The sequence below is a fragment of the Sturnus vulgaris genome, chromosome 3 (genome assembly GCF_052056855.1).
Source record: "Sturnus vulgaris isolate bStuVul1 chromosome 3, bStuVul1.hap1, whole genome shotgun sequence".
In the NCBI taxonomy this organism is placed as follows: Eukaryota; Metazoa; Chordata; class Aves; order Passeriformes; family Sturnidae; genus Sturnus; species Sturnus vulgaris.
In genome coordinates this window covers 19,336,513-19,359,065 of record NC_142245.1, presented here as the reverse complement: position 1 = coordinate 19,359,065, position 22,553 = coordinate 19,336,513, and the positions used below count along the sequence as shown (strand labels likewise).

Below are 22,553 nucleotides of genomic sequence, written 5' to 3'. Positions count from 1 at the left end.
ATTTTGAAATTAAGAAGCTCTCAGGCAAAGATATGGGAATAGGAATAACAGTTCTTTACTAAGAAAATGAAAATAAAAATGCAGTAATACAAAAAAATACCCCAAAACCAAAACACTGACAGAGTCAGAATACAACCTGACACCCCATCAGTCAGTCAGGGTGTTGGTAGCAGTCCCATTAAATGGTGGCTGCATCCTCCTGGATGACAGATGTGGTTCTGTTGAAGCAGTGCTCCTGTAGAAGGGTGCAGTTTTCCTCTGAAGGTCCAGTGATGATGTGGAAGGGTCTGGTTTTCCTCCAGAATCCTCTGGAAAAAAGGCTGCTCTGGTGTTCCAAATCTCCGTTTTTATCTAGGTAGGAAAGGCTTGGCTCCTCCCCCTGGGTGGAGCATCTCCCAATGGGATGATGTAATTTTATCAGTCATGCAGTGGGACTCAATGGCCCATTAACAGAAGATATCTCCCTGGAGGAAGGATGGGTTGTGGAAAAGATAAAGAACACTGCCCCACCTGGTTTCCACAGATGGTGATGGAATACATACTTTTGGTTACATCCTGCATTGCAACCCAAGACACAAACACATTGTACTCCAGAGATAGTGCATGTTCTCCAGAGGGGCTCCATCATGTAAAGACAAATGGGTGAATTAGATAAAATTATTTTCAGCCATTTCACATAAGAAACTTGGGCTTGATTGCAAATGTCAGGCTCATTAGTCTGCTCAGGAACCTGACAGTAAAAAATACAGATTATATATATTAAGGCATGACACAAGGACCTGTTGAAATCACTGCAAAGATCCAAACCAGTCCTCAACGAGGTCCAACAGAAAAATTAAAATGAAGATGCAATAAAGTGTATAGGTTCTCCTTAAATCATCTTCACATCTGACTGACAGATCAAACATTTCTGAGAATTGATTCAAGCCTTTTCACATGGAATCACTGTGCAACTTCTTTTTAACAGCTGTACTACTACACTTACACCTCACTAACATGGGTAGTGAAACAATAATCTGACATGCCAACTTCACTGGAGTCACTTAGAAACAGAATTAAAGTGTTGGCTCAGTCTTACTGGAATAAATATGTATTAACTTTATTGTGAGTATTACTGTCATCAGTGATTAATTGGAATAATGAGCCATGACAGTGAGCTAGCAGAGGTTCCTAAGAAAAAAGGTATATCATACCACAGAGCCAAAACCACTAGCCCTTACAAAAGACATTCACTGTCTCTAGGGAAAATAGAAATAGTACAATTAGAGGTATACAGTAGACATTATCCTCCCAGAATATAGTTTTGGAGAATGAAAAAATGGCATTTCACCCAGAGATTTTGAAACATTCAGTTCTGGCACAGTGGAGATAATTTTCAGTAGCCTTCATCTGGTATTGCATTTAATATGACATAGGGACTTAAGGGCACTTAAACACTGTCTGTGGGGTACATGAACAGAAATTTAGTTATACTCACCTACTCACACAGACAAGAGCAGGTAGAAGTAAGACCCCTCTTTTGCAATCTCATGGCTCTGCTTCCTCCTGTCCAAAGGGAAAACAACAGGAGCATGCCTGCTGCACAAGTTTCTCTCTGGGCTCTGTTCTTCATTCGTGATCTTATATTCGTACCCAATTGTTACAACCAAAGGAATAAATAAAACATCTAAAATATACACAAACCATCTTGTTCCCCAGCAGCAAGTGATGTTCAAATACACTGAGAAACACAGACATCAAACTCACGGCTTTCCTTTACAGCAGGTCTTCATAATTCCTCTAAGGCCCAACCATAAAATTCCCTTCCTTCCCTGAACCTTGCCTAATTCCTGTGTTTCACAAGGGAATCACGTCTTTTGTGGAAGAAAAATATTTCCTTCTGCTTCTTTTGCAGCTTTCAAATCTCTGAGTGTTTGAGGAAGAAAGATAAATAAGAGCATGCAATTTATTTTCCTTAGTTAGAACAGAAAGTGTGGTCTGAATGAAAGATTAGGGCTCCAGATGCTCTTCAAAATCATCAGTCACTGCTTTCAATGGGCATGCAGCACTTTTTAAAAAGGGACTGTTTCCACAAAGTCCTTTACCTGAGGGCCAAACTTTGAAAGCTTAATCTTAAAGGTGAGCATCTTCTCAAAACTTCCCCTTAGCCTTTACAGTGGGTTTGAGACACTCCATCCCCCTCACCTGCCCTCTTTGCTGACCTCTGCTGCTGAGTGTAACTTAGTTTTTCAGCAACACCTGGTTCTGGCCGGAGAGAATACACAGTCTGCTGGCACTCCTTGGGGAAAGCTTGCAAAGACAGAAGTGAGTGTCCCAGCCACTCCCCACGAATGTTGATAGTAGCTATACATCAGCCCACACCTTTCTGTTTCTGGCAGTACTATCTGCATCCATCAATTAAAACTGCTGAGTTTTTGCCAGAAGTCCAAGCCTGAGAGGAAGACCCTGAGAGCTACCAAAGATAAGGAAATCTTGAAAGCTGAGTGCTACCTACGTTGTCTTTATCTAAATGTATCAAGGAAGATTTCATAAAGAGAGCCTTACTTGCTTTTCGCACTTGTTAATTAAACTTTGTTTCAGCAGTAATTCAGTGTTAACACTCCTCCCTTACAGTGTTATTTAAGGCTTTTTTAAGTGAAGGCCTTTGTAAGAAAACTTACTGAGAACAGAGAATACCATCCAGGATTGGACTGAGTTACATTCTGACACATAAATAATGCCCAAAACCAAGGCTGGTTTCTTCCCAGATCAGCCCACAGCCTGGCAAATTAACACATTCCTGCCCCTGAGAAACTCAGGTCAAATGTTCCCTTTGGGCTCCTGAGGGCATAGACTGAAGCCTTTATCTTCTCTACTGTTTGATGAGTTTTTTATGGATGGCCTCATGCTTGCTGTATGGGGAATAGAACACAAAAATCTCAGGTTAATCCCAGAGTGAAATGAGCATTATAATCCAAAATATTGGTATGCGATGGAGAACCATTTCCTATAAGGTCCTAGGTAAGACACAGGACTATTTTGAGCAGCCAAGTGTTGAGACAGAAAGGACACACTGACTGTGCCTATGCCCCCTGGCCAGGTGGCTTCAATGGCCTGTGCTCATACAACAAATGCCACGCCTCTTCCTCCCACCATTTCAGCAGCCCAGTCCTACCTAAGCGCTCCTGGTAGGACACCCACAAAAAAAGGGGATTTGCTCAGGTTTCAAGCCAGTCTGACCTAGAAAAACTCATGAGATTGTGGGTTTGGTTCTTGCAGAGACTCCTGCCTTTTGCTCTGCTGTGTGAGAAGCACAGATGCACATTCAGGCAATCCCAGTGAGTTTTACACCAGCATGGTCTGCCCCTGACTGGGACTGAGCACAGCATCAGAGTAACAGATGTGATGTCAGGTACGCTGCTGCTGTAATTAATAAGTTGCAATTATCACTCAGATACATTCACATCTCATTTGCAGCAGCAAGAGCATGAAAGGGCTCCCTTAGCATACAGTCAGCAGGATTTTATTGTATGGATGGGATAAAGCATAATAAAGCAGGGAAGTATTTGCAAGGAAGCGTCTGAGACTTGGAGAGAATTAGAGTTTTGTTCCCAGACCTCATCTGTGACTTGGAGTGAATCGCTTCATTTTTATCCTGTACAATGGGGATTCTCCTTCCTCTTTGTTACTCTTATCAGTTTAGGGAAGAGTCTCTGACCGTGAGCAGGCATCTAACAACCAGCTCACAGGCACCTTAAACCAGTTAAGGGGTTTGAGATTAATTTTAAGAAGCAAATCTGATTTGATAGATGAATTATATTGTTCTGCCTCATAAAAACATTTGCTTGCATAACATTAACCAATATGAGGTTTTTTCTTAGATATTTTATACAAAAAGTATCATGCTAGCATCCTGGGAAATAGAAAGATCTACTGGGTAGCCACCCACGTTTGTGAACCAAATAGAGCAAGACTGAGTACATCCTTCCAAGGACTTTGCTTTTAGTCACTCACCTCCTGTAGAGAGGGATCAGATGTTGGAGCAGTGTGGGAAAACTTGTGGCAACTGAACCTCTCTTTAGAGAAACAGTAGATATCACTCAAATGTTTTGCCAGTGTTAAACCCAAGAAGGCTCTACAGCCTCAGGCGAATCAAAGGACTGGCCCTCCACAAAGGCATTCTTTACCAGCATGCTCTACTAAAATCGAAATTTCTGAGCTTCTGAGCTGCTGATTTTTCCAACAGCAAAATTTTAAAGTCTGTCCTTAACTACCAAGACAACCTTATCTTCATGATGTTTAGGTTTTGGAAAGAGACAAACTGACTTGCATTTACTGTGTGCTGTTCCAGCCCACCACCATTCCAGCACTGCTGAATGTGTGAGTTCTGACTCAGGAGAACATTTTCATTTGAGCCATGCACAGGAGCTCTCTATGAAATAAAACCCTGCAACTCCAAATAACTCTTTGTTCACTTCAAAGCCCTGGCAAGAGCTCTGCAGCTCACAAGACACACTAAGAGCTGGCAGCTGGGACTATCAGGCTGACAAAGAAGCCTCCTGGCCACACTTACCATATAAACAAGAAAGGTCAGATCATTCTCCTATGGCATATGACACTGATACTGCTTCCCCACGGGGTAACTATTGGGTTACATGGACTGGCATGACCCAACCCCTCCATAGGAGAGTGAAGAGAGCTGTACACACCAGACTCCTCTTTTGTAGACCCCGCAAAGCAAAGCCTGATTGATGGTGTGGCTTTCTAGTGACAGTGCACAGAAAATACCTCTGGCCATGTCCTTTCCTGAAAAGGTGAACTCAGACCTTCGTCCTCCTGAGAGAGAAATCAACACCTCGGGGCCCTGGCTCAGCTAAACCAGCAGCTGGCAAAAGCCCCAGAGGAGAAAAGCGACTGTGAGCTGCTCCTCCAAGGCTGATGTCTCACAGGGACATTTCATGACAGAATGAGGACGACCAAAACAACTCTGCCTCATCCTTTGCCATTGCCTACCTTCTCCATGGCTGTTCCACCCCATCCTGCACTCCTCCCCTCTGCAAGGAGGTGGGAGCCATCCCAATTAAGGCTTCTGAAGGCAGGGATCATATTTGCTCTACCTTTAAACAAAGGCAAGCACATTGCTCCCAGGCCCAGCAACATTAACCTTCTGCTAGTGCAGTTCACTGGGAGAGTTCAGGTAAGAGTGGGATCCACAAGGAGTGAGTCACATAGAGGTGAGGTAAGCCATCAGACCTGTAACACCACCAGACCTCCAGACCATCAGAGGGAAAAAATCAGAAGTACATATTGCAAAATGTACCTCTCGCAGACGTGGAGTCACTGATAAACAATCCTCAAACATTGTTGTTCAAACAACACTTGAATCATTCTCTGACTCAGTGATCAGTGAGCAGCAGAAAGAACAACAGTTAGCTAAGACAGCAGAAAATGTTAAAGCAGTGAGCCAAGTGTGGCATTCCCAGCTTAGCGTTTAATGAGCTGGGTCAGAAAATTACTGAAAAAGTCACTCCTTGGAATAAATCCCCTACAAAGCTATAATAGCAGAGCTTGCATTAGAAAATGTTCATCAGCTGCTTCGCAGTCAATGGCAATTCTTAAAGTGGGATAGCATTTATAGCTCTGTCCAGTTTCTCCTAATCTTCATGTGTTTCTCTGACACTCTTCTACGTACTTGCTCTTGATTAAAGAGCACTGCAAATCTCTCTCAATATAGCTGTCAGGATCAGATTACATCTGCTCCAAAAGCAGGAAAAATAAGAAGAAAATTAGGAGAAAAAACTTAGTTACATATTGCTTAAGTGTTTCATTTACGGCTTTGCTTGACAAACTCTTTCTTCAATGAGTTAAAGGGGAAATAAAAAGAAATTGCTGTCCCATGGAGAAATCCACACAATTGTTGGCTCAGAGCAGTGGTTTCCCATTTGCCTGATAAAAAAAATGAAAGTTTTTCAGTAAATGACTAAACAGATATGTATGTCAATGATAGGAATTACCCATTTCTGTAGTTTCCCAAAATGATCAAGGCATGACCATACAGTTTTTTGATTTTACAGAAGTAATCTTAGTCAAACTGTTTCACCACAGGCAAGCAAGTCAGGAAGGATTTTAATTATAAAAAGCCCAACATAAGCATCTACCCCTCCCCAGCCAAACCCAGCACAAGTTTAAACAACCTTCCTGAGGGATTTAGGTATTTCTCTCTCGAGCAAAACAAAAACTGCTGATCTTTGGAAACACTGAACAGAGCCACTCCCATTTACATCTTAAGACGTTACAAGGACTAAAAACAATTTGTGTGATTAAAAGGGCTGCGAGGCCATGTTTTGTACATTTGGCCAAAGTAGCACCAGAAGCCAGTGGCAAAACAGGAATTTAACCTCTAAGCACCTGTCCAGCACTCTAATCCCCTGGCAACCTCCTGTCCTTACCTGATGAAACCAAGGCAAAGTCCAGAAGATACATGAGGGAATTGTGTTCTCTGGGTTAGCCAGATGTGCCATCAGCCACTCCTGACATGTGGCCCATGCTGCTGTGAAGGAGGACAATGTGCTCACACCTGGAATCCTTCTCCAACAGGGACCTGCAGAGAGCATAAGATACCCAACAAGGCCTTCACCCAGGCAACCCAAGGAAATAACAAACTCCATTTTACAGTGAAAAAATTGTATTTGCCCAGGCCGCATGGTAAACTGACACAGAAGCTTATTTCTCCTCACACCACCAGCCTGATGAAAAGAAATAGAGTGCCTGTGAAAAGGTGCCACCCTTTCAGAGAAGGCATTGAGCTAGATTTACTTTGGACAGGGACAGTGAAGATGAAACTGGGAGCATCTGAGGCTTTAAAAGCCAGACAGATTGACAAGACTTAGCAAGGAAGGTGGTCCTGGGGTGGAGCCCCATGCCAGGGTTCAGGAGATGGTGGTCTCCCAGCTGCAGCAGCAGCCTCACAGCTGGGCAGTCACTCAATCTCTCTGAAGTAAGAGGAGTGGAAGGGGAACTCATTTCCCAATCTCTTGCTTTCTCCTCATGCACCCACCAGAGGTGAGGTGAGGATAAGCTGATGAACACACAGAGGGTGCTTCAGTCCTGCAGGGATAAGCACCAGAAAGGTCCTGCAGACACAAGAGAAGCCAGATGCCAGCTTCAGCTGCCAGACCTGAGCATGCATCCAGACCCCAGCAAGAGCTCCCCATGGCTTTTAAAGGACCTGTTCTCTTAGGGCTGATTTGTTTATTCCCAACCCAATATGTTATCTTTACATCGCAAAGTTTATTTCTGAACATGTCAACAGACTTTTGAAAAGGTCAGACATATGAGGGCATGCACCCGTGGTGGTGCACAGGGAGGCACAGACACGGCTGCATTCCTGGAAATCACGATTCCAAGGGTTTTCGCAGCAAAGTCTGACACAGCAGCTGAGTTGGGAGACACACGTAGGCAAGCCACCAGCCTCCCCCTTTTGTTATCACTCCCATTTCATTTCTGTGCTTTGCATGAAAATCTGAGGGTTGCTTCTAAGTATAGGTTTTGCTGGCTTTGTTTGAAAGCTTGCCATAGCTCTCAGACATTATAACACCAGCAGGGTGCTAGCTGAACTATATTTATCGATGCATTTCATAAAGGAAAAACTTAAGTGGTTTTGAGAAGTTGAAGTCTTTTCTCCCTTTCTTTTCTTTGCAGCAGACAGCTTAGTTGTCACCTTGACAAGTAAGATATCATTAAAAGGGGAGACTCAGGATCTGTTTACAGGCACCAATGTTTTGGATAACCAGTTCACGTTTAAATGAGATCTGAGAAACATGGTCAGTTTTTTCTCTTTTTTTTAATTTTTAAATAAAGAAGACATTCCTTTCATTCCTCTCATCCCTCAGCCTGCAGCTCACAGGTTATCCACTTACTGGGACACCCCAGCAAAGCCAGCTGACAGCTGGGGATTGCTGTCTGCTCACACCAGGAGCAGTGGCAGTGCCCAGCCCATACCTTTAAACACAGGACTGCAAATAGGGCTCTAAAATAGCGAGTCAGTGAAAAGAGCCTTTAAAACAATAAAGCAAGTGGTACCCTTTTCCAGATGGCAAACATACCCCAGAGAGGTCACAGGTCCCACTGTGCACCTGGAGGTGATCCACAGCCCTGTGCCCACTCCTCACCTCACAAGCCCCTGCATGGAAAGGGACATCTTTTTTCCAGAGCTTGGTCACCACCTTCCCAGCCTGACCGAGAAACACAGTGTGGAGGGTGACAGAGAGATTCCCAGTGCCACCATTTCCCCCATTAATGCACAGTTCTGCCCCATTCCAAGTGTCTGTGGGAGCAGGAGCAGGAGAGGCTGAAGAGGAGCAGCATTGGTATAACTCTGTTTGGGCCTTTAGGCACAGAAGCACGACCTCGTCCCCCACCTCAGAAAACCAGGGCAAAATCCAGGTCTTCCCAGGTCTTCCCTACCACACCTCCAATTGGCAGCCGTGTCCCACCAGGAGGGCAGAGCTGGAATCGACAGGAAAAGCTCTCCCTGGGAGAGGTGACAAATAAGAGAGTGCTGAAATGCAGGCATTCAACTTGTCTGGTACGTCAGCATGTCAAGGCTACAGCACTGATGAAATGTCTGCAAAGGGGCTGGTGAGAGGAGCTGCCTTTGGCACAGGGGCACTGGTGCCTTATCCAGAGCTCCCAAACGCTTCCTGCCAAGGGGTAACTGAGGGTGTCCATGCTTGCCACCCAGAGAGTATGGGACACACCCCGGGCCTGCCACTGAGCTCCCCCATGAGCTGCTCTGCCTCAAGCAACTGCTCTTGGCACTGCTCATTCCTCTCCAGGTATTTTGATGAATGCTTAACATTAGATCCAGCAAATGTCCAAGGAAACAAACCCCAGTTACTCAAAGGCAACAAATTACAAGCATTGTGTCATCAGCCTTGAAATTTCTTTGTTCCATGTGATAACTAAATTGACCCCATCCATTGAAAGGAGCAATGTAGAAACACTAGAAAGTTAGGTAATCTTTATTCCCAACAATATTCTGATTTGCTCTGTAGGAAATGATTCAAACATTTGATAAATCACAGACTAACCACCGAACCATCTGTGGAAAATTTTAAAGATATACCCATGAAAACATTCATGGTTATTCAGAAACATATCATTCACAATTTCAAACCATTTACAAGCTGTACATAGAGTGATTAACTTGGCAGGAGAGCAGGGTCTGGATGACACACAGCACTGTGTGGGCAGGAAAATATTCCACAGCACTTCATCTTGAGGTTGATGTTGGTGCATTAACCGATATTTTTTCTACTTGCCACCTCTCACTCACGAGGGCAGTCTGTGCTGCCCCTGCCATCCCAACCACACCACCAGCAGTGCATGCTGCCCAGGGAAAGGCATGTGCTGGGACACAAGATGCTTCACAAACGCCAGGTACTTGGCCTGATGGTCACTGAGCTTGTGCTCTGTGTGAGGATGGAGAAGGGGTCCATGGATGCACAGCGAGACACGTGATAGCAACAGCAAGACTATAAACTGGGACCAAATCAGTCACATTGCATGCCCCTAAATCATTCCTTTAAGGTACAACACTTAGTTAGGAAATCCCAAGGAAGATGTCATGTCTTAAACCTGATGAACTTCCACTCGAAATCAAAGTTGACAAACTCATTAAAAATACCTACATGCTTCTCTTTACACCCAACTAAAATTACTCTTGACTTCAATGCAACTATTCACCTGTCATATAATCATTTGGGAGGCCACAGATTTGTTCTGCTGAATGTTATTTAACCATCATTATGTTCCACCTCCCAAATGACCACCTCTAAAAATGAGAAAAAATAATTTCTTTATGATTTTATCCCCCTAGAGTATAGGCATTTGATAAATACATATTGCCTTTCTATGGTCAATGACAGCTTACTCCCTTTTAAAGTAATCCCTATTCCCCAGCCCTCTGTTTCTAAGTATAGAATGTTTAAAGAGTGAGACTCGATGTTTGCAATCATTTCAGACTTATCTTTGGCAAACAAGGAATTGACTCCAGTATAATACCCAAAAGGAACAGATCTGTCCTTCCAAAATCCACATTCACACTGGCTGCCATTGTACTAAGAAATTCACATCCAAATCACATGGCAGCTATCATAAAAATTACAATTCAACCTTGAGTTCACTCTCAATTTATCTTTTAGAGGATCCTCTAGAATTAGTACCAGAAGTGTTTTTACACCAAAAAGAAACAGAAGTAACCATAAGGTAAATTGTTCTCTCCACAACTAGAAAATCTGGAAACTGCAGTGTTCTAAGAGCAGAGGGGGTGTGAGGGTGGCTGAATACCTATAGAGATGTAGCTATAGAATCTAGCTATTTGTATCTGTCTTGGTATAAATCCCTCTCTACTACTGCTCAACTGCATGACTACGCAGACATCATTTCATTTTTTGTGCCTCTCTCTGACCAAATGAAGCTTGCTTACAACCAAATTGATATTGCTTGGGATTAATTCAGCAGCATAACTGAGAGTGTTTAAAAGACACTATAAATGCAGAGAGCTCCTGCCCAAAAGAGCTCTCTACATCCATGCCTCCAGAGACAATGGGTAGGTGGGAAAAATTAAAGGGGCATAGGAGGGATGGATGAAACCACAATAAAATGACAAACTGCAGCAAACGTTACAGCACATCATTAAAATTAAATGATGAGCTGATCTTAGCCTCAGAGGGTGTCATTAAGCTCCACCCAGTTTAATGGATACAGTTGTTTCCATAGCAACGAATTATTTTCAATAAAAACTTAAAACCCCAAATCCAATAAACCCAGGCAAAGATGGGACATGCACAAAATGTGGGATGGGACTATAAAAGTTTTATCACTGCTTGTCTGGCATAACCTGCACAATTCACTCATGCTTCTGCCACTCCTGTTTATTGTGGTCATGGCTGTAGAATTTTGCAGCCTCCTCACAGCTTGGCAAATCCTCTATTGATTTGTCTCTTGCAAACACACCAAGGGGAAATGTGAAAGTGCTAAATCACAGAGGCACTGCCTCTCCCCTCACAAGGCAGAGCCACATGGAAGAGCGACCTTTAAGTAGGATTGTGGGATGTGCCTCCTTTTTCAGGTCTCTTTGTACTGGTTCAGTGTCTGCACTTGTTGGTCTTGGCCCAAGAGAACAAAGAGTGACCAGCACAGAGCTCATCCATTTGGTGGGTGATGCTAGGATGCTGTCACCTGTGGAGGTGCTGCAAGCACTGGAGCACCAGAGCCAGGAAGGTCCAGGACATCTGTTTCTGTGCTTGCAGCAGTACAAACAGAAGATTCTCCACATCATATTGGCAATTCAGCCTGCTGAGCATCGTCAGCATTCACATCACAACAACCTCCGGGTGAGAACAAGAGGACTTGCAGTGGCATATCAAGTGTGCCCTACACATCAGGTAAGGCCCTCCTTAAGGTGTGCAAAAGCCAATCACTCTGGAAATGCTTTGCCTCAGCAAGAATTGGTTTGCTCACTTTTAAACATGAGATCTTCAGGAAATTTTGATCTTAGATTTGTTAGGTTGCTCTGTAAGCTGCCTTCAAAACACATGCTCGCAACACTTGGGATAATTCCACTGACTCTTGGGTCTATGAAAGGAAAGACTCAGAATTAAATCCCTAGATTTTTTGCAAAGCACAGCTCTCAGAATAGCAAAGTAATAGGACTTCCACCAGTACAGCCCAACCCAATGCCACCATTATCTTCAGCAGTCCCACAGGGTGGGTCTTCAAACCACAGTGATGCCCTAAATCCATTTCAAACCAATTTAGATCCACCATTCTCATTTCAGAACATGTTAGAGCTGGAGCCAGGAGTGTATTGAAGACTCATTGCCCCTAGCAAAGGCAGTGTGATGGAATTTGAGTGTAGTCAATACTTGGTAGGAGCAACTCTCAGTGAATTGGTGTTGCAGGCAAGAAAAATTATAAAATCTACACAAGCAAATGGTTTAGAGCCTAGAATCAGTCAGGAGAAGTGGAACATAACTGGTTAGGCTGTTAAAGTACTCCCTTTCACACTTCTGGCTCCTGTAACTATTTCTCTCAAACACAATCTCTTAGAACACCCCAAAAAGCAATCTGTCCACAGCCTTGCTATCTTAGGTGTTAAAAACATTCACAACATGGGCACAAGCCTTTGCCTCGTAGTCCCCTCAGCAGCCAGTGCTGCTTCTGGATGCAGTCAGCCCACAAATGTGCTGCAAGGCCTTAGAGTCTTCCCAGGATCTCCCAGAGTCATCAGCTGGAAAAGCTGATGCCTTACTTCTGAGCTCATGCAGACAAGCACTCCATATAACCTAAATTTGGGCTCCAAATACAATTAGAGTCAGACAAATAATGGATAACTTGGGAAAACTGGAAAAAAAAAAAACAAAAAAACAAAAAAAGCCCTAAACAAAAAACTTGAAAACTGAAGAAGAAAAGAGAAACAAACCTGAAAACTCAGTCAGGTTTTTCTTTCTGTTTAAAATATTTAGTTTGGTGAGACTTTGTTTTGTGTTCTGGTTATGGAAGTCCATTGTTTATTTATCAACTAGAGGATGGTGGGGAGCAATGCTCATTTTATAAAAATGACCCTGGTCTCTGCTAATACTGTTCTGTGATCATGCACATGGGAAATGATAGTTGCATGTCCCACTTTTTTTAGACAGAAAAACCACTACGGACTTCAGGAAGGAAACGCAATTTTTTTAATGACCTGATTTAATAGATAAATGTTTCTTGAGAACCTCATTTTAAAAAATAGAAACAGCAGCAGGTCAAAGAAGCCATCTGCAAAATAAATATAACAGGTCAGATCCTTCAAATACCATAAAATAGATGCAACTTCTGTAATTTCAGAAGACCAACCCTGCATTTGCAAGAGCCCCAGGGCAGAGTCCTGCCTGCCTCTCATGTGATCCATACAAGCTTCCTGCTGATTTCCCTGTGACTGCAAAATACCAAGCCAGGTGGAATCTGGGCCTTCTGTATTTGCCTAGAAGGGAGAGTAGTTCTTGTAAACCTGCCTGGTGAGCGACAGCTGCTGGATTGTGATCATCCAACCATCAGCCAAAGATAAATCTGTTACTGTCTGAAGCATGGGACACATTTGCCCTGCTTTTTGAGAGGATAAAAGGAGTTTCCCTTTCACCAGTGAAAGTGACAAGGCTGTCACCCAACACAATCTGTGCACTGCTTGTCCCCTTGTCAGGACTGGCCACCCCTGGGTGCTGAGATACACTGAGCCCATGAGCAGCTCACATGGGGCTTCTCTTCATCTCAGGAGCACTGGGGACCATGCTGGAGCTGCAATGCAGAGACCTGGGAGGCTGAGAGCAGACTTTGCCAGAAAGGCTGAGACAGGGAAGCACTGAATCCCTTGGTCTTTTCAGTGTCCTTCATCACAGTATGACCAGTCAGCAACAGCTCTCCTCCTGCTGCCAGTGTAGAAATGTAGAAATGCCCTTGTTACCCCTCATACCCTTTACTGGTTCTAACTCCAGACGAGACTGGGCCTGCCTGTTTTCATCCCAGAAATCCCAGGAGATGCTTCTGTATGCTTCTACCTTTCTGGTCAATGTCCTGTCCCCTTCTCCAACTCTTCCTAGTGCTGTTTTGTTTGCTAAACTGAGTTGGGGGTTCCCTGTTCAGCCAAGGTGACCTCCTGCCACACCAACTCATCTTCCTGCACATAAAGCGACCGGCCATGCATACCAGGGCAGCCCAAAATAGACTGCCCTACTGGTGATTTTCCTGGGATTGCTTCTCCACTGGTTTAAAGCCCTCCCTGTGTCTGTGCTAAGGAGCAATCACTGGTTGTGCTTGCTCCCACAGGAGAAAAACTGTCCCTCCAGGCAGGGAGTGTTGGAGCTTCTCTATGAACTATTCTCCCCTAAAATCGATATCAAGTGTAGCAGTCCCATGGACAGAACATAGCCCCAGCTTTGAGACCCCTCCATCCCTAGGTGGGAAAAAAAGCTCTCCTTCCATCCTTGCCAGAGGACTGGTAAAATTCACCCTTCATTCACTGACAGGAAAGGCAGCACAGTTATATTCTGTTGAATCTTACCACAGAATCACAGGGTACCAGGCTGGAAGGGGACCTCAATGAGCATCTGCTGCAACCTTTCCTGGCAAATGCACAGTCTAGACAAGACGGCCCAGCACCCTGTCCAGCTGAATCTTACAAGTGTCTGACTTCGGGGAATCCACCACTACCCTGGTGAGATTGTTCTAAAAGCTCATTGTTCTCACTGTGAAAATTTTTCCTCTTGTGTCTAAATGGAATCTCCCCAGGAGTTACTTGTACCCATTACTCCTCATTTTTTCCATGTGACCCCCTGTAAAAAGCAAGTCTCCATATCCTTTGTAGCCACCCTTTAAATACTGGAACAACAGAGACACCTGTGAGTTGTCAGCGAGGTCCTTTGCCCAGCTGAGCTGATGGATCACAGCATTTGTAGCAAGCAAAAATGAAAATAACTATAACTAAATCCTCCTTGATCCTATTCATTGTGCTTCTAAAAGTGCTTACAAATTATGCCAAAAAGCAGATGCCCGAGGTCAAATAAGCGGCCCTGGCTTGTTGCTGAACACCAGGCTTTGACATAAACCCCATGTAAGAGATCAAATGGGCAGAGCTCTGCCCTGTGAGGGCACTTCTGCAGCGCTGGTGCAGTGACTCAGCTGGCAGCAGTGGCCTGCAGCGCTGCTCTGCTGCGATGCCTGAATCTCAGCTCTGCTGGCTGCAGTCAGGGCTTCAGCTGTGGATGCAGCAGACCTCAAAAACACTTCACAGCACAGCCAGGCTCTTCTCTCTACAAGGAGTGAGCTGACCTCAAGAAGGAAACAGCTATCAGCTGGTTTTATCTTGACCTGGTTTGATCTCATCAGAACCATGAGGATAATTTAGAAAAAAATATGTATCAGCAAGCCTAGAAGACAAAATATATGTAGTCAATGATGCAGGAAGACTATGAAGGGTGATTTTTCTTTAGTCCCTCTTTATATGATCAATGTATTTTCCTCAATGTTTGAAGGAGTGCATGGTACACATTTTTCCATATGGATAAATGATTAACACAGAACATCACAATTGCATTAAGCTGTAAACAGAGCTTTAGCACAAACAATGGAAAATATCGTGGTCATCATTAAAAAGTGAACATTTGCCAGCAAAAGTACCGTGGTGTGGTATATGAAAAGACCACAGTTACTTCCTGCTCTGAGTATAAATGGAAAATGTGGTGTCTCAGATACCAATAGGCTGGTAACTGTTAGCAAATGTTGACTTTTCTATGGTATCCCAAACGGAATCGAAGCCTTTTTTGAGGTCCAGCCATTGCTATTTTCCAGCCCACAAAAGACTGCATTTCACTGGTGCATGAAACGATCCCTCTGCCGTGTATAATAAGTTGTGCAACCCTTTGACAGAGCACAGAGAGGGTCACTGTGTGCAAGCTCCACTGCCCTCTGATGAGTGCAATCCGAACTGCTCCCAGAATCGCCTAATCCCCTCCCGCCCCACATTCAGCCAGACTCCCCCATTCCAGGATGCTCTTGAGGCCAGCAGAGTTGTGCTCTTTCCCATGTGTGCCATCAGCTTCCAAGCAGCCTCTGTGTGAGACAACTAGAGCTGCTTGGAAAAGTTGGGCTGGAAAGCTTTTTGATGAAAAACGGAAATTGTTTCCCAATGAAATCTTTTCAACAAAATGTTCTATTTCCTCATTAACTGTAGAAGTGGTTGGAAATTTCCATTTAAAAATCTTTCCAATGGAAACCAGATTTTCCCCCCCACACCCGCTCCTTCCTATCCTGCATCACCTCCCCTTTCCAAGTAAAAAATATCAGTGGAGAACAAACACAGTTCTTCAGTAAGGTCTTCTGAGGACCACCAGATTTTTCAGTGGTTGTGGATTAATCCTTAAAACAGCACCTTCCACCCTAGAGCTTGGTTCTCTCAGTTATTTCCAGTTCCATTAGAAGATATTGTGTTTGATTCATTGAGAAAGACTAAAAACATCCCACATGATTTCTCAATCGTTGCCATCCAAGTCCACTCCCAGTCCTGGTTACACACAAGTTACTTTAAAATTTTCCTTGCAATGCAGTGCATCAGTTTCATGCCTCTGACCCCTGTGAATTTGTCTTTATTATTTGTATTACTGTTAATTTAGTTCTTAAATGGACTGATTTTTCACCAATTACACTGAAACCCTCAACATAATTTCAGATTAAGATCTCCAAAACTACCCCACTAGCTTAGCATTCCTTCAAATTGCAGGTTGTTAAAAATATAAACAGATTTGGCTTTATGCACTCATTTCTTTCTCAAACACATTTTATGCCTAGACTTTCCAACAAGCAAAAGGGCTGTGACATCTCTCTCTCTCCCTGAACACCCTGGTGAGCCATGCTAAAATTAATCACTTTTTAAGAGGTATATACAAACTCTTGAGGATAGGATCATAACTGGATTTTTTTTTTTTTTTTGTTGGCTCAACAGAAAATGCAGAACTGCTCTTATGAGGAGGGGGAAGAACGAGACACAGTTTTATACTTACTCAGAGGATATGAGAGGTGCCAAGAGCAATATAATAGGCATACAACCTATTATACCACATATAATCTCACTTATCTGTTATGCATGTAAGAATTCCGTATCTTTTGCAAAGAGAAAATAAGAATTTGTGAGCAAATGAACATGTATTATACTTGAGGAACTGAAGACCTCATTCTGTTTAAGCAAGCCAGTGTTGAATATGGAAATCAGATCTGACAGAACCTTCTAGCAGCAGTTACAATAGGATTTAAATGTGAAACTTTCCTAATGGCCTTGTCTTATTGTTTCTGCTTCTATCACTCCCTTTATGCAGAGAATTTAATAGAGACTGACACCTTGTCTGAGAATTGTTTGACCAGTGTGGGCAATACCATAGAGTAGACCCCTGCTTAAAAAACAATTGCTTGATTTAAACATCTTCTTCAAAGTCTTGTCAATTGCCTTCCAGATTAGCACACTTATTTTAAATTCTGCAGAATCAAAAACCTCTAACAGCACATTCTGTACATTTGCCAAAATGACCTTTAAAGGGAAAATTGTCTCAAGGAGAGACAGCAAAATGCGGATCCTGCTCCCTTGCCATTCCCAATCCCCAAATGTTCAAACTCTGACCTGCAATCAATTTATCATGACATTACACAGTACTGGCCACCAGTCAGCTCCTGCAAACCATCCATGTGCTGGCTTTAACTTGAAAGAAATAAAAAGCAACATGAGCAAAACCCTGGCAAGTTTGCATATAGAAGAATTTAAGCTTAATCCCAGTTCCTGTTTCCTTTCACAGGCTAGTGGCTGTGTTCAACTGAACCAGTCAGAAAAAACAGATTTCAAATGTCCTTCAGGGATGGGCCTGCTGAGAATCTTCTCCCACTCTCCCATGAAGTTCTGGACATGTAACTCCACAAACAGTTCTACTGACCTCAAAAGCACTGATTTAAGACCAAGTTGTGATTCAGGATGAACGAGGGTGGTGGCTTCCAGCTCCATACAATCTTGGGAAGATCATTTCTTCCTTCGTGCAATGGAAGTCCAAAGCATTACTTTTGTCTTATTTGACCAACTTGCTTTCTCAATGCTCTTTAAATACAGGAGACAGCTTGTATAGTTTCTGTGCTCACTTGGCATTATCACTTTATCTAACAGTATTTCCTACCTAACACTTAAATTTAATGAAAATTTATTTGTTCATATGAGTGACCTTTTCACATATTTAAGACTTCTTCTGCTTGTGTTTTATTTCTTTTAAGTTATACATACAGAGAGTTAAAACCTCATTAATTTACAAAATAACTGGAAATAATGGGTGTTTGCAGTCTGCTACTGAAGAAATCCATTTCTAAGTGTCCTGCTGTGACCCATTCCCTTTTAATAGAACAAGTTGCTTTTGGATGGGTGCCTAATGCAAACATATTCCTGCACTGAATAAACAAGTGAGTAGATAGCTGCTTCCAGATCTTCAATTCTTTATAATCCTAAAGGAATAAAGTGAGCAGAACATGGTCCAAGAAATACAGGCTTCTCTGATCTTTAGAGCTCTAGTTAATAGAAGCTTATTTGCATCCCCAGTTGTGATTGTGTATTTGTTTTCTTGGCATTCATAACTGCGGTAATACTCATTGATCAACACAATAAAGTGATGAAAACTTTACTTAATACCACTCCCACTTCTTTTTGTTTCATCTTTAGAAAAAATACAAGAAGACAAATGAAGCAATTAATGTATTTAAAAAGATATACATTTACGTAAGGTTATTTAGTAAAGGGCTTTTATGCAATGTATGTAGTGAAGTTAATGAGCTCCTGTCTAGTTTTTGGAGCAGGTACAGCCTGCAGGCCACACCACAGCAGAGGTGGACTGCACCACTCTGCCCAGTCTGGGCTTTCTTCTGAAGAAAATATGCCCCAGGACAGAGGAAAGACCAAAGCCTCTGGGACGTTTAAAGAGTCGACAGAGACTGACTGTCTCAAAGAGTTAGAATAATTTGAATAAAGGCAGAATAATCCTATGGGGTTGTATTTTTGCTTCACTGGAGTCAACTGTCAAAATTTCACAGCTTCAGAGAAGTTAGTTTCACCTCTGAGCTGCTGAGAGGTGACAGGGCCCCAGGATATTGAGTAACACCCAGCTCCTGGATTGCAGACCCCGTTTCCAGCTCTTCCCAGTTTTGTTACCCTCAGCAAGTTTCTTAATGCCTCTACTTCTTCATTTTTAATTGGGATGGCAGTAATTAACTTTTATAAAATCCTTTCAATTGGATGGATGGATGGATGGATGGATGGATGGATGGATGGATGGATGGATGGATGGATGGATGGATAAAGTCATGGAGAACATGATGCTGTAACTCATCTTGAGCTTTGCAGCCCTTTGCTAATCTAACCTCAAACATCTGAATCTTATATGTTGCTACATCCACCAAGGGTTTTGGCTGGGGATTTTCTTCTGCACTTGGCAGGGGCTGATAGTGTTGAAATGTTACAGAATGTCTGCATCTAACCAAAAAGCTGTAAGACTTCTGATGATATTCCTAGACCAAAAAGAGCTCTTTGGCATTCTTTGACAGTTCTCAACATTGTAAGTGAAGTTTATAATCTCTGAAAGACCCGTTCATCACCTTGAAAAAAATCTGTTCAGCAAAAGTGCTGTTACAGCCTCTCCTGTCACCAGCAGGATTGCTTATGGGAAATATGGTGGCCATAAAACACCACTGAGTGCCTCAGCACCCCGTTTGGGTGCTACATGTTCTTGAGTAACAGGCAGCTAAGGACACTTAGAGGGCAAGATCACTGCTAAGAAAGGGAAGGGAATTGAGGCAATCGCTCCAAGGCGATATGGATAACAAAATCTGCCAGGCCTGGCTAATTTGTGTTTGCCATGGAACTCTGCTTCTTGTGAGGAAAAGCTATTAAAACACTTCTTTAAAATATCTTGCCTCAGTTCAGTTACCAGGTGTTTTACATGGAAACAAAACCACATCTACTAATACAGAACTAATGTCAGGGAGCTGAATGGCTCTGAACTAAAGACATGGCTGTACAATTACTCCCTCCTGTACAATTAGACTCTCCTCATGCCTTTTTTAAAGTTCATTTGTTTAGCCCTTTTATCCCTAGCCAGAATCGACATAATTAATAGGACTGCTGGGTGCTAGCTTGGCAGAAGAGATCACAGCTTGAACTTGGCTTGTTTGTTTCTACACAGCTTGGTCTTTCATGATGAAAGATGCACAAACAAGAAGAAACATTCCTAGTGCAACATCCAGAAAACTGGTGGGGCTTGACAATATGGCACCTCAGAACATCCCAGACAATCTGTTGTCCTGTGTGCAAATTAGTTAAGGTTAGCAGATACTAAAAAATTTCAGAACAATATGCCAAATCCCATGGAGCCTTTGACTGTTCCCCCAATACTGACCTTAGCATGCTTTTTAATTAAAGCCAGATATAAACTTTGGTTCTTGCAATTGTTAGCAACAAAAGCCCTCACTGACTTATATATATATAATGCCCCACGACACTACAAGGAGTCTATAATCTGAGTTGGGAATGATATAGCCCTTTGATTACCATTGTCTATTACAAGAAAAAGCCAAGCCACTTGGTGAAGTCCTCTTTTATAGGGCAAGTGAAGTGAGAGGTGCCTAGCAGCAAAGTCCTAGGACCTGGCTGGAAATGCTGGATACACTTATCTGTTGCACCTGCATTTGGGAAGTTGGTGAGAGTTGGCCTGAGCACAGCACACACTCACCACATGCAATAATTCAACGTCACATGCAATAATTCAACGTCACACAGATGTGCCAGCAGGTGAGAATAATGACTGTTGAGCTACATCCTTTCTGAACTCTGAACGATGATTATTTGTCTACAGCAACTCTCTCAGTGCCTCTATTCCCTGTCTTAGGTATGACAGGAAAACATAGCCTTGATAACCTGAGATATTTCAGGTACCTGGCTAAAGTAACCCAGGATCTTTAGCCTGTACTGCAACATGGATCCAAATGGGCCTTTAAATGCATACTACACCATTATTTTTCAGCTCTCTTCTTTCCTGCCTGGAACGCTTTGGGCAGTTTCCCCAATATCCCTTGAGTTCATTCTGAATGGAGTTCCAATAGGTACAGAACAGAGGCTTCAAGTAATTTAGATCGGGGTAGTTTCCCTTTTTAAAGGAGCTGAAGTTCAGCAAGATTCAAACATCTGCCCTTGTTGATGTACTTTCCACAAGGCTGGAAGCAGGGTCAGTCCATGGTTGTGCTACAATCATCTACATTGAGAAGCTAAGTGGAAAGTTACAAGGACTGATTCCTGGAGATGTTCTCTGAGCCCCCAAATGAAGCTCTTGATAATCCGGTGCTCACTTAACAAAAAGAGTGTCAAATCTGTCTTCTGCAACATTTACAACCAAGAGTGAAAACACACAGCAGACATTAAGATAGGGCTCTATTGTTGCACGGGCCCTGTGATACCAGGGTACTTCCTACCCTAAATAAAAATCATGATGGCAGTTGCTTTGTGAATGTTCAGCGGCAAGAAGGAGCAAATGTTGGGTAACTTGCTTTGAACTGAAACAACTTCTTGCTTGGGAGGGATTTCAGTAGCTTTGGAAATAACTAGTCCGGTATGAATGGCCTCAAACTCTCTCTGTATCTTGTTACTACCCTTCAAGATGATTTCATGCAGCAGAAGAATGACAGGTCCCTCAAAAGTGTGCCTTGAAAATTAGAAGGGAACTTCCGCATTCTTACTGCAAGTTTTAGATGTTTCCAAAAGCAACTAGGACAGACAGAATAAAGGACAAGGCAAAACATGACACCAAAGTAGAGCTGCTTCTCTTCTGTTGTCCCTAATTCACTGTATTTTTCATTGGCAAGTAACCATGTGTCTGCAGCCCAAGGGTTGTTCTTTAACTCCCAGGATTGCTGCCATTTTCCATTCTGCCAGCCAAATGAGTACTGTGTGTATTCTGTCTCAGCAAGTGGACTCAATAAGTCCTTTTATTCTTCTCTGACCCTGCTGAAATGGTTGTTAAAGCTACCCACCATTTGTTCCCTGTGTGTATTTCATGCTTTGGTTTCTCATGACTCCTGCACCTTTCCCTTCTTTCTTCCCTGCAAAGCCAAAGCAAGACTCTTCCCCTCTGCAACCCCACTATGTGTTCCCTACTGAAGATCTTTCCCTTTTGATCACTTCTGTTATTCACATCCACTCAGCCACCTCTAGAGCAACAGATTTGGAGGCAGTGTGTTCCCTCCCCCTCTACTGCAGAGATCATTGCCTGCCTAATTGAAGGGGATGATGTCATGCTGGCTGCTCTTTTTAAGGCAAATAAAAATACATCCTGTCCCTCTGGATGCTGCTTTTGAAGCTCAAACCTAGCTGGAATCAAGAAATGGGTTAAAATCCAACAATGTGCTCATACTACACCCAAATCTATTGCTAAATCTTTTTAAAATTACACAAACCTACCGACCTGCTGTACAAGCCATACTCAGGACCCCGTGGAAATGACCTCGTTTGTTGTTGCTGTTAGGGTTAGGCAAGGCACAGAGTCTTGAATTTGCTTACTGGCTTTGCCCTGGCTCACCCTCTGTGTCCTTCTGCAACACTGTGCCCTGGATTAATCATCACTGAACTGAAGACAGGATGTACCTGCCTCACAAGCAGATGAGCTCACCTGCAAAACTCTGATGAAACTGCAGCACCAGCAAGTAAAAAGTAACTTATTAGGGCTGGAAAACACAAGTAAGTGTTCATGAGAAACAGGAGTCAGGTCCTCTGATTCATTACTAAGAGGTAATTTCAGAACCAAGAGGTAATTTGATTTAAGCTGATTTAAGCCTCATTTCTTGTTTAATTTACCTGAGTATTTATACTACAAGGCTTAAAATTTTTTTTGTTCTCTCTCTTATCATCTGTTTTGTGGAATCAAAGGAAATTTATCTCAACTCAGAGTATTAAAAAATATACCATCAGA

At 42.9% G+C, this 22,553-nt stretch overlaps 1 long non-coding RNA gene across 1 annotated transcript in view; it reads right to left on the bottom strand.

The window, feature by feature from the left end:
* Positions 1 to 1,337: 1,337 nt before the first annotated feature.
* LOC148224211 (uncharacterized) overlaps positions 1,338 to 22,553 on the bottom strand; it is a 35,755-nt gene continuing 14,539 nt past the window's right edge. The window contains exons 2-3 of the long non-coding RNA XR_015802836.1: positions 6,429 to 6,580; positions 1,338 to 1,545 (exon numbers count right to left, since the gene is read on the bottom strand). This is a non-coding gene — a long non-coding RNA (uncharacterized LOC148224211). The remainder of the gene's footprint in view (positions 1,546 to 6,428; positions 6,581 to 22,553) is intronic.